Here is a 12835-nt window from a genome sequence, read left to right as displayed (position 1 = left end):
CCAGCTCTCCTCTCCGCTATTATTCTAAGACCTCTGATGACTGGAAATCTACAGAGCTTCCTTCTGGTTTGGGATGTTTGCTCAGGTATGCAGCACATACTTTCAAGTTCATCTTTGGAGCCTGAAGGACTAGAAAATTGCACCTGTCAAAATGAAAGATAAAAATAGGCATTACAGTAGCTTCTAGGCTTTGCCTGCCTTTTCACAGAATTCTGAAACTCTACAGTCTTACTTGTTCAGCACGGGCTAATATAGCCCAAGCTCTTAGCATAGTGTGCCTTTGTCTGATGCAAACATGATGGACCGTTCTGATGCTCTCAGAAATGCTTCCCTTCATCAGATAGGACAAACTTGCCTCGCTCCTTCAGTCCAGGCACAGTTCTTTCCCCTCAGTACTTTTCTTCCCATTTCTGACTGCAAAGCCATCACAGAGAGGCTTAACAGACGCAAAGATGCAGGATGTTCCTGTGAGGCATGATTTGCCAAAGGAAGTGCGAACAATTCACTGGCCGGCTCCAGACTAAATGTGTCAGGGCTGTTGGAAATTCTCTGTGGTGAGAGAATCCCTTTCTCATTATAGCAGAGTGCACAGAGGCACAACACACAGCGGTAGTTTAGTTAGGCATGCGTGTATGCTGAGAGTAAAGTAGCTTGGAGCCAATTCATAGTTTCAAATCAATATAAAAGGCATTTATTAAGGAACTCCATTCTAGATAGGAAAGTGAGGAGTTAGGATCTCTAATCTATCTATCTAGCTGGATGCAGATGGATTCACCATCTTCTCTGCACATATGGTGCAGGGCAGGGGCGTAGCAAGGTTGGAGTGGGCCCAGAGACAAGATTTTAAAATGCCCCCCCCCGCAAAGTCCAGGGCCTCCGCACACCCCAGGCCCCCAAGGATTTAAGTCTGATATTCCAAAATAAGTATGCTGCCTGCAAATACATTTCACTGAATACACACATGCACACGTCACAATATATAGTGATATACATTGAGTACTATACATTTGTATTACTTTTAATGCCTAGAACACACTAGAAAGATGAATGATTAAAATGGGCCCCTCGCTGCAGATTAGCAAAGGAGACTTTCAACCATGCAGGGTGAGCCTCTGTTTGTTTTCTCAGAATTCTGAACAAATTCAGTCAAGTTTGATTGCAGGAGGTTTTTCACAGGAGGCTTTTAAAGCCCTTTAAGACACATCTCCTCTGGAATGGAGGTGCTGCATTCACATGTTGGCCAGATTTACCCTGAAGTCCCTGCAAGTTACTGGGGAGCAGTTCACACACAAGAAAAATAAAATAAAAGCACCACACATGCTTCACAGTTCTCACTCAGACCTTCTGGGTTGCAAAACAACTTGAACATAAGTGCATTTATAAATGAATGAATGAATAAATAAAATAAATAAAATACTGTTCCAGAAGTTTTTGCAATTTTCTGCCATGAAACAAGCCACTTATAGGCCTTTTTAGATAGTTTTTTTAAGCCAGCAAATTTTCCAAGCTGCTTCAAAATAAATATTCAGAGACTTCTCTGTCCCTCCCCCCCCATATCCAAGCCCTATGGCAAGCAGATGCCTATATATGGGGGGGGGGGGGGCGGGAAAGGTAACCACAAAAAGGAGTTCACACTCTACCTGGCAAATGCTGGGCTGGGTTGAGCAGGGCAGCAAGGGGTCTTCTGCTGCAGAGAACACTCTGGCTGCCTCCTCCTTCCTGGCTGGCTTGGGCCCTACTCGAGTTCAGGCTTCACTGCGGCCTACACGAGGCCTCCGTGGAAGCCCCGCCCACCCGCCGATCAGCTGAGAGGCGGGAGAAAAGGAGCTCTTGGCAGCTGGGCTGCTGCTTCGATTGCGGCCAGCAGAACAAGCAGGAGAGACGGCGAACAGGGCAAGTGGCTGAGAGGCTATGGGGCTGGGCAGGGGGCAATGGGGAGTCACATGAGGTGCCCCTGGGGTGCCCCTCCAGGCAGTGGGGCCCCCAGACAACTGTCTCCCCTTGCCCGATCATTGTTACGCGCCTGGTGCAGGGCAAGAGACTTGCCATGTTGCAAGGTCAACAGCCAGGTAGCAAGAGAGAGAAGGAGGAAGGAAGTTGAATCCCCTAAGATTAGCAATCTACATTTCAAAGGGATAGTGTCAGAGCAGTGGAGAAGGGGTGACCAATGTCTTGACTCTCTAGCCCTCTGATTTACTAATCTGTCCTCCACTGTCTGAGGCAAAGAGACAGCGCAAAGTCCTTTAACTTCCAACAAGGGCCAAGCGCCATTGGGATGGATAGGGCTCATGTTAGTCCTGACTAATTCTGTCTCATTTCTTTCAAGGTGCTTAGTCATGACTCAGTCTGGATTCTGCCCTCTGTCTACATTTCCCTACAACTCAAAGCAACATTTCCACAGTCAGGCATAAAGTGGCCGGCCTGTTCATTCATTGCCACACACACTGCTCCTGGAAATGTTGATAATGGGGGCGGGGGGCGGGTGTGGTTTCCAACCTTGGGACCCTTGTGAGGCCCTCTGACAACTTGCCATCCAAGCAGGTAAAACTGACAGCTGAACAAATTCAGTACAACTTCCGTAAAGAGAGAAAGGGTCTTGCCACACACAATTCTGAGCCGCAATTCTTGGAAGGTCCAGTTTGTTTTCCCTTTATTTCTTTATTATTTAGCATATTTGTTAAACAATGAATAAATACATACATAAACACATAAATAAATATTTATATTTATATTTAGTATAATTTTGACATTATACTGCCCAAAATTCATGTCTCTGGGCGGTTTACAGCAAAACAGATTAAAAACAAAGTTAAAACATTATTTCAGAGGTTCTCAGACTTGGGTTCCCCAGGTGCTGCTGCTGGACTACAGCTCCCATCAGCCATTCCCAGCTCATTGTGGCTGGGGATGGTGGGAGTTGTAGTCCAGCTTCATCTGGGGACCCGGGCTTGAGGACCCCTATGCTGTTTGTATCCCTCCCTCGTTCAAGAGAGCCTAAGATCGCAAAACTGAGGGTATTTATTTCCTCATCAATAACCATTGAGGTGAATCAAGAGATGACAAGTTCCCAAAAGTGACACACACACAAATGAATCGCCTGGCTGGATGGGGATTTGAACCCAGATCTCTGCAGCGCACAAATGCTGTATTTACCTGAATACAAGACTAGGTTTTTGTGGAGGTTGTCTTACATTCAGAGTCCTGTTCCTTTTGAGTAAATGCAGGCATAACCAGTATATAATCTCTACTCTTAAAGGGGGCTGTCTTAAAACCAAAGCTGACTCATCACAATGGGGGTAAATACAGTGATTCCAGCACACTAGTTTCTTCTGCCCTTGCCCCGTCTGTCTCCTTGCTTATAATCCCCATTCTCTTTCCTTGGGAAGGATTTCCTCACCTCTTAGGTCAAGCTGAGCATCACCTGGGCTGCAAGGACAATGGCCAGGTATGGTTCTTCCAAAGGCATCAAACGGTCCCTACATTCCGGCTCCGGCACAGCAACCAGCGAGAACTCCCTGGCAACGAATCGAGGAGGCTTTCTCCGGCCTGCGTGGACAAAGAGATGAAGCATCCTTTGCCAAGCCACGCAGGGGAGACGAGCAAAACCAGCTTTTGTTCCTCTGGTTGTGACGTGCCCGGAGGATCCGCTTGGCATTAGCTGCAGCTGTCAATTAAGCGTGTGTGCAAGAGAAGCCCCCTCCACAGACGGGAGGGTGTCAAGCTGGAGGGAAAGAGGGGGCTGTTGGTGCGGCTCTGATTGTGCCCAGGGGACAGATTAGAGGCGACGGTCCATCTGGAAAAGCCATTGGGGCCCAGAGGGAGCCATTCATTTGATCAAGAGCCTTGCAACATTGCACCAAAATGAAGACATTAAAAGTGAAACCATCCTGCTTGAAGACCCACAGCCCAGTGGCTCAGACTGGGTGCTGGTAGGTTGGCTGGAGACCCCATCCCACCTTGCAGGCCTGCAGCCAGGCTTTGCTCACTCTGTGGCTGAAGACTGTGAACAAAGACGCTCAGTGTTTATTGATATCATGCATGGCCTTGCTGCAATTCTGGCAACCGCCCTGAGCCATGTTTGGAAGGGTGGAATAGAAATCAAATTATTATTATTATTAATGATAACAACCACCACCACCACCACCACCACCGTGTAAGGTACGTCAAAAGAACTGCCTTGCTGGATGATCAGACCTAAGGCCTGTTGAGTCCAGCATCCTGTTTCCCACAGTAGCCCACCAGATACCTTAGGAAGCCACACAACCAGGAGATGAAGGCATGGTGCCTCTCCTGCAGTTGCCCCCCCGAAGCTTGTATTCAGAGGCATCCTGCCTCTGAGCCTAGAAGCAGCCTATAGCCATCAGGATTAGTAGCCACTCATGAACACTAATAGGGTAGGAGAGCTGGTCTGGTGGTAGCAAGCATGACTTGTCCCCTTAGCTAAGCAGGGTCTACCCTGGTTGCATATGGATGGGAGACTAGAAGTGTGAGCACTGCAAGAGGTTCCCCTCAGGGGATGGAGCCGCTCTGGGAAGAGCAGAAGGTTCCAAGTTCCCTCCCTGGCAGCATCTCTAAGATAGGGCTGAGAGAGATTCCTGCCTGCAACCTTGGAGAAGCCCCTGCCAGTCTGTGAAGACAATATTGAGCTAGATAAACCAATGGTCTGACTCAGTATATGGCAGCTTCCTATGTTCCTATAAATTTATCTTAAAGTCCCGCTTAGAGTCATCCAAGCTGGTGGCCAGCAGCACATCCTGTGGCAGAGAGTTCCAGAAATTAAGCCCTAATTAATTATGCACTGTTTAAAAAAGTATTTCCTTTTGTCAGACCTAGGTTTTCTGGTAATCAGTTTCATTGGATGGCCCCTTAGTGTTTTAGTGTTGTAAGAAAGGGAGAATAACTTTTCCTTATCCATGGTCTCCAAACCATACATAATTTTATAAACCTCTATCATGTCTGCCCTTTGTTGTCTTTTTTCTAAACTAAAAAGTCCCAGATGTTGCAGCCTTGCCTTGTAAGGAAGGAGCTCTAAGATCATCTTGGTTGCTCTCTTCTGCACCTTCTCCATTTCTACAGTATCCTTTTTGAGACACAGTGACTAGAACTGTACACAGTACTCCAAATGTGTTTGACCATAGATTTGTATAAGGGCGTTATAATATTAGCAGTTTTATTTTTCAACCCCCCTCCTAATGATCCCTAGCATGGAAATGGCCTTTTTTCACAGCTGCCGCACACTGAGTTGAGACTTTCACTGAGCTATCCACCACAATCCCAAGATCCCTCTCCTCGGTGCTTTCCAGACTAGCTGCTCAACAGCAGCAAAATGCCTCCATTCAGGCAAGTCGCATTGAATATGTAAACAGCAGTATTTTGTATCATCTTTGTCTGTTATGATTTAGTGTGTTTTATGTTTTAATTCCCTGTTGTGAGTCATCCAAAGAACAATTTGTTATGGGTTGGCTAACACATAAAGTTGTTGTTGTTTTAAAAAATTAAATGGAGGGTGATTGTGGTGGTGTGGGTGCTTGCCCACCCATGCCCCTTCTGGAGCTGCCCTTGTTCCCCTTAGTGATATTTGTACAGGAGTGGGGCTATAGATCAGTGGTAGAGTACCAGCTTTGCATGCAGAAGGTCCTGAGTTTAGTCCCTGGCAGCATCTCCAGGGCACTTTCCAGGCTAGCTGCTCAACAGCAGCAAAATGCCTCCGTTCAGGCAAGCCACATTGAAAATGTAAACAGCAGGGGGAGCAGTCTTGCAGCAACTAACAACCCAGGAAAAAAGCAGCTTCCTTTCACCGGATATACGACGTCTTAGCTCTCTATTGCAGTGATTAAATTAGAGCCAAAGCATTGGCAATATGAACACCACCCTGCTGTCCACGTGGGGATGTGGTGTCACAACGCAGGAAGTGTGGAAGTACACTTCCGAGATACGACGTGACCCCGTCGCAGGGTCTAATCTGGAAAGCACCCTGGTCAGTCACCAACAGTGTTACTACCCCCCGTATTATTATTACAGCAGGGGGCTTCACAGTCTTGGGTATCTAGAGATTGGACTACAACTCTCATCATCCACAGCCACAATGGCAAAAGCAGATGGGGATGTTGACAAGACATTGACACATCTAGCTCAGTATTGTCTGCACAGACTGGCAGCGGCTTCTCCAAGGTTGCAGGCAGGAGTCTCTCTCAGTCCTGTCTTGGAGATGCCAGAGAGAGAACTTGGAACCTCCTGCATACAACCATGTAGACGCTCTTCCCAGAGCAGCCCCATCCCCTGAGCGGAATATCTTACAGTGCTCACATGTAGTCTCCCATTCAAATGCAACCCAGGCGAACCCAGTTTAGGAAAGGGGACATTGTCTGCTTGCTACCACAAGACCAGTTCTCCTCCCATTTGGAGAATGGGAGCAGAGTTACTGAGCAATGCCTTCTCGTTTGACAACACTGCATGTTGGTGAGCGGCGGCCGCTTGAAGCCCGATGGTTCCTTGCAGCAGCCGGCTCCTGCCACCTGCCATCTATTTCCTTCCAAAATGTGGACAGGAAGGAAGGGACATTGTGACGTCCATCATTCCTCAGTGCATTTCCAGGAAAACTTACTGGTGGTTGACAGAAGCCAGGAAGAACAGCAGTGCTTTAAGCATCACTGCCATTACTACTCATCAAGAGGTGGCCTAGACCAGCAGGAATGGAGGATTCCACCCACACCTCCATCTCTTGAACATTTTGAGGTGCCTCTGTGGGGTCCCCATGCAAGTACCTACATTTCAGCCATCCCCCCTCCTCCAAACACCTTACAGGAATGGAATATTGGCCAAATATTTTATTCAGCAAATACTGGCCAAATATTTCATTTGGCGAATATTCAGAAAATACTTTATACAGTGAATATTCAGGGCCAGCCCTAATTTGAAACAGAGTCTGCATCTCAGCCTCTTTGACACTACATTACGTGAACCATTGACTTTCCAAATGTGATGTTAAGAGAAAACATGAGCAGGTCTGAGAGCTTTCTTGGGGGGATACAATGAGTGAGGGGGGGCCTAAACTCTTTCTTTCTGTGCTGCTGCCCAAATCTAAATCAATGCTTCTCCCTGTCCCATTGCTACACCTTCTTCTGCAACTGCCAGTTCGGCTGTCCATTCAACCTGGATAGGTGCTCAGAGCACTATGTAGGGCAGGGGGTCCCACCCTTGGGTCCCTCGTGGCCACTATGGGGATCTCCCCCCCCCACAAATAGGCTTCAGCCATCATGGCAGGTATGATGGGAGCAGGGGCGTAGGGAGCTTGGCCGCAGCCAGACGTCCTCCAGTGGCTCCTAGTCCTTACCTAGGAAGTGTGCATGCGTCCCAAGCCACGCCCCGTGCGCCTGACATCCATGAACCGCTGACTGGGGAAGGGAAGTTCTGCCAGGGCCGATGGGCCCTGTTCTTGGCATGGGCCCTGCCCCCTTGCACCTGACATCCGACGCAGGGGCGGGACCAATATCCAAGAGAGGGTCCATTCGGACCCTCTCCCATCCCTCCCCAGTGAGCATTTCCTTGAAACGCTGGTTGGCTGAGCTCCCCGACCCCACACACAGCCAGTGTTTCACTGAGAGGGGCGTGCCACAGGCTCCCAGCCGGTGAGCGCTTCGTTCCAGAGGCGTAACTATGGGGGGGCAGGGGGGGCACGTGCCCCAGGCGCCATCTTTTCTGGACACGTGGGGGGCGCCACCATGACCATTTTTTAAAAAATTTTTTTTAAATTTTTTGTTAATACAAATGTTTCCTGCTCAGTGCAGCAGCGCTGCAGCAGTCAAGGGAGCGCGTCGGTGCCCCCTTCCCCATGAGCGGTCCCTTCCGCGCCGCCTGCACCCCCCACCCATTGCTTTGCTGGCGCCTGGCGGCCAGTCAGTGGCCTGGCTTGGTGGCGGCGGCGGGCGCTTGTGAGGAAAAACCTAAGTATAATGTAGTATGTGTGGGGGGGGCGCCATTTCAGTGCTTGCCCCGGGCGCTGTTTTCCCTAGTTACGCCTCTGCTTCGTTCACCAGCTGGATGCGGGGGGGGAAGGGGGCACCCTTGCTGAGGGCAAGGGGGAGCCTTGGTCGCTCCCCCAGACCCTGCTGGCCAGCCAGGGGACAATCCACGGTCTCTGCACACCTGGATGGGAGCTGTAGTCCCACCCTCATCAGCTGTGGCCCTGATGTTGTCGATGGGATCATAGCTCAGTGGTAGAGCATCTGCTTGGCCTGCAGAAGGTCTCAAGGTTATTCTGGGCAGCATCTCCAGGTCGGGCTGGGAAAGGCTCCTGTCTGAAAGCCTGGAGATCTGCTGCCAGTCAGTGCAGATCAGGGCTGCTCAACTTCCGCCTTCCTGCCGATGTGGGCCTACAACTCCCATAATCCCTGGCGATTGGCCACTGTGGCTGGGGAATCTGGGAGTTGTAGTCCAAAAAGCGTGGGGGAGGGCAGAGTTGAGCAGGATTGTTGTAGACAATCCTGAACCAGATGGCAACGGATGGTCTGACTCCACAGGAGGCAGCTTCCTGTGAGCCAAGCTGGGGGACCCCTGCAGAAGGGTCTATACTCCCCAAGAGGGTTTTGGTGCAGGGTTGAGCTGAGAGTTCTTCCGTCAGTGCATAAAACCACAAATGGAGGCTGCTGGCCGTGGTGGTGGGAGGCTTTGTGAAACTCCCCGTCCCTCCACTTACCCTTTTTGCTGCTGCCTCCGCCTGTTTTGACTCAGTAGCAACAAGAATCACAGGACCATCCAGTGCCTTTCCCTCTGGAGACAGCAAATTGGTCTCTGGCCAGCAGGATTTTTCCAGTTTTGGGGCCCAAATTGGAGAGGAGAGCTGGTCTTGTGGTAGCAAGCAGGACTTGTCCCCTTAGCTAAGCAGGGTCTGCCCTGGTTGCATATGAAAGGGAGACTAGAAGTGTGAGCACTGGAAGAGATTCCCCTCAGGGGATGGAGCCGCTCTGGGAAGAGCATCTAGGCTCCAAGTTCCTTCCCTGGCAGCGTCTCCAAGATAGGGCTGAGAGATATTCCTGCCTGCAACCTTGCAGAAGCCGCTGCCAGTCTGTGAAGACAATAGTGAGCTCGATGGACCAATGGTCTGACTCAGTATATGGCAGCTTCTGATGTTCCTAACTGTCATCCAGCATGAAAGTGGCAGCAGTGAAGCCCGAATTGGGCAATTTGCATTTGTGTGCACTTTTCTCACAGAGTTCCTGACATCCAGGCTCTTGGCCTGGCTTGGAGAGAAAGTCACTCACTCCGCAAATAGTGTTCCCTCTAACAGGGATTCTCTGACATTGTTGACTACAACTCCTAGATTCCCCAGCTGCAATGGCTTTTGCTTGGGGATTATGGGAATTGTTGTCAACAACATCTGGGAATCCCTGTTAGAGGGAACACTGCTGCCCCCCCCAACCCCTTTGCTGAAATGCAAACCACATTTCCTAGAGAGTCCCACTGAACTCATTTGGATTTGCTTTTGAGTTGACTAGCAAGCCAGAGGTTGCCAGTTTGAATCCCTGCTGATATGTTTCCCAGATTATGGGAATCACTTATATTGGGCAGCAGCGATCTAGGAAGATGCTGAAAGGCATCGTCTCATACTGTGCGGGAGATGGCATTGGTCAACCCCTCCTGTATTCTACCAAAGACAACCACAGGGCTCTGTGGGCACCAGGAGTTGACACCGACTCAACAGCACACTTTACCTAAACATGTCTAGGATGGCAAATGTAGTCTTTCCCATATTTGGAGAAGGGAAAATTGGAGGTGCATGTGTTAATGTCACTCCCCACTTCTCTACTATTCCAAAGGCATGTTGGGAACTTGTATATCTGATCCTCTCCATAAGACTATTCCTATATGTGAATAAGACTTACTTTAATAAATTCTACAGAAAAAGGTAGTGACATTGATGTTTGTTTGTTGACTACTTGGCCTTTAAAACTGCTTCTAAAGAACCTCCCTTTTTCCTCCCCTCTCCAGCCTAAATTTTTCTAAATGTTTTAAAAAATGTATTTTTAAAAAAAGCATCTAGAAGCACAATCATTTATGCACCAAAGTTGGCTACGGAAAGAAAAATAAACTTCCCTTGCAGGGGATGTTTCAGGGCTGCTTTGTCTCTTCCACATTTTATGTATGAGAAGCACTTTTGCTTACAGGAGGAGAGCTAGTAGTGGCAAGCATGAATTGCCCCCTTTGCTAAGCAGAGTCTGCCCTAGTTTACATTTGAACAGGAGACTACGTGTGTGAGCACTGTAAGATATTATCCTCAGGGGATGGAGCTGCTCTGGGAAGAGCAGAAGGTTCCAGTTTCCCTCCCTGGAAGCATCTCCAGATAGGGCTGAGAGAGACTCCTGCCTCTAACCTTGGAAAAGCCACTGTCACTCTATGTTGACAATACTGAGCTAGATGGACCATAGGAACACAGGAAGCTGCCATATACCGAGTCAGACCATAGGTCCATCTGTGTTGTCTTCACAGTGTTAATGGGCAGTGTCATAAGAACAGCCCTGCTGGATCAGGCCCAAGGAGGCCCATCTAGTCCAGCATCCTGTTTCGCACAGTGGCCCACCAGATGCCGCTGGAAGCCACAGGCAGGAGTGTCCATCAGTGTTGTCTTCACAGCCTGGCAGCGGCTTCTCCAAGGTTGCAGGCAGGAGTCTCTCTCAGCCCTGTCTTGGAGATGCTGCGGCGGCGGGGGGTGGGGGGTGGGGGGACTTGGAACCTTCTGCTCTCTTCCCAGAGTGGCTCCATCCCCTGAGGGGAATCTCTTGCAGTGCTCACACTTCTAGTCTCCCATTCATATGCAACCAGGGTGGACCCTGCTTAGCTAAGGGGACAAGTCCTGCTTGCTACCACAAGACCAGCTCTCCTCTCCTCTCCACATCAATGGTCTGGCTTAGTAGAAGGCAGGTTCCTATGTGTCCCTGCACAGATCATTGCTTACGGCAACAGGGGAGGATCTTCGGTTAGTGACAGAGCACAATCTTTGCATGTACAAGATCCTGGGTTAAATTCCTGTTCTCTCCAGGTAACATGGGTGAAGTGAGTGGGAAACACCTTTCCTGAGACGCTGCAGGGCCAATGCAAGGAGAGAGACCCAGCAATAGATCCCAGGGCTTCGTGTGCAGAAGGCCCAGTCCATTTAAAAGGGTCCTCACTAGCAGGACTGCAAAAGACTCATTGCCTCAGGCTGGGGAATGCTGTTGCTGCTGCGGTGAGTGTAGCAGCTTCACATGTTCATACACATGTGCACCACTTCTGAATGTCGCCCACACCACCTCTTTCAAGTAGAAAATGAGCAAGTTGGGGAGAAAGGTTCTAGGCCAGCCCTTGACCTGCAAGACTGGTTGTCTATTTGCAGAGAGAGTGTTTCTTACAGGGAAGCATTCAAAAGTCTTGATTCTTTTGCATGCGGTCTGAAGTGGTTCAGCCATCTCCAGGGCTCCTCAGCCTTGGGTCCCCGGATGGTGTGGGCTATAGTTCCACTGTAGCCAAGGATGATGGGAGCTGTAGTCCAGCAACACACTCCATTCTACCACCTTGATCTTTTGCACTGTAGACCAGGTTGGTGCAAGGAGGCCTTGCGTTATAGGTTCAACTCTTCCAATTCTAACATTCTAAGATGATAGGCTACTGAGTGAGTCATATCCCTGTTCTAGATGGGGTCACACTTCCCCAAAAGGAACAGGTTCGCAGTCTGGAAGTACTTCTGGATCCACGCCTCTCCCTGGTATCTCAGGTTGAGGCGGTGGCGAAAGGGGCTATCAGCTTCGGCTGATATGCCAGCTGCATCCGTTTCTTGAGATGAACGACCTCAAAACGGTGGTACATCTGCTGGTAACCTCTAGCCTGGATTATTGCAATGCACTCTATGTGGGGCTGCCATTGTATGTAGTCCAGGAGCTTCAGTTGGTACAGAATGCAGCGGCCAGGTTGGTCTCTGAGTCATCTTGGAGATGCCACATCACTCCTTCATTGATGGAGCTATACTGGCTGCCAATAGGTGTCCGGGCAAAATACAATGTGCTAGCCATAACTTATATGATCCTCCCCATCTCTGACAATTTTCAGAAAGCATTTGAAAACCCAACTCTTCACTCAAGCTTTTTCAGTTCTTTAAAATTTTAAGGTTTTAATTTGTGGGTGATTTTGAAATTGTTAAATTGTTTTAAGTTTTTGTATATATTTTAACTTGGTTTTATGCTATTGTTAACTGCCCAGAGATGAAAGTTTGGGGCGGTGCACAAATTTGATAGATAGATAGATAGATAGATAGATAGATAGATAGATAGATAGATTCCATGTGTGAATCAGCTGTTGGACAGAATCAGGAAGCAGGATTTGTCTCAAAAAAGTGCAATGATGCAGCCCTTTTTCTCCTAACAGGCCGGCTTTGGCAGGACCCCTGCAGAGAGCTATCACCCTCCACTTCCTATCATAGAAGGTTTGGAAGAAAGGTTTGGCCTGGTTTTCCAGGGTCTTAAAAACTGTTTTAATTGTTTTAATAATTGTTTTATGTTGTTTTTACAGTTTTCAGTTTTAACAGTTAGTTGATTTTAGTGTTGTTTTTAATGTAAACCGCCCTGAGCCATTTTTGGAAGGGCGGTATAGAAATCAATCAATCAATCAATCAATCAATCAATCAAATAAATAAATAAGACCTCCGCTTCTTTCCTCCATGGGAAAGTGTGGGGATTCAAGGGAGCAATTGATCTATTGTTTGGACTTGGAAAATATGCTCAGAATTAGGCCTCTTCCTCATGCTAATTATCTATAAACCCCCCAGCTGTCCAGAACATCTTTTTAAAAAACGACACTTCACAAGAAA

The 12835-nt window shown here is 48.6% G+C and overlaps 1 protein-coding gene across 8 annotated transcripts in view; it reads right to left on the bottom strand.

Moving 5' to 3' along the window:
* KLHL35 (kelch like family member 35) overlaps positions 1 to 1738 on the bottom strand; it is a 32779-nt gene extending 31041 nt beyond the window's left edge. For 6 of the 8 annotated variants that reach the window (XM_053313124.1, XM_053313125.1, XM_053313119.1 and 3 more), the window contains exon 1: positions 1641 to 1738. The gene's annotated coding sequence lies outside the window, so the exon portion shown is untranslated. Of the gene's footprint in view, positions 1 to 100; positions 144 to 1640 lie in introns of all 8 variants that reach the window. The other 2 variants (XM_053313123.1, XM_053313121.1) reach the window with 1 other exon arrangement.
* Between the last annotated feature and the right edge of the window lie 11097 nt (positions 1739 to 12835).

This window comes from Hemicordylus capensis, chromosome 3 (genome assembly GCF_027244095.1).
Source record: "Hemicordylus capensis ecotype Gifberg chromosome 3, rHemCap1.1.pri, whole genome shotgun sequence".
In the NCBI taxonomy this organism is placed as follows: Eukaryota; Metazoa; Chordata; class Lepidosauria; order Squamata; family Cordylidae; genus Hemicordylus; species Hemicordylus capensis.
This window is presented reverse-complemented; position numbering and strand designations above follow the sequence as displayed.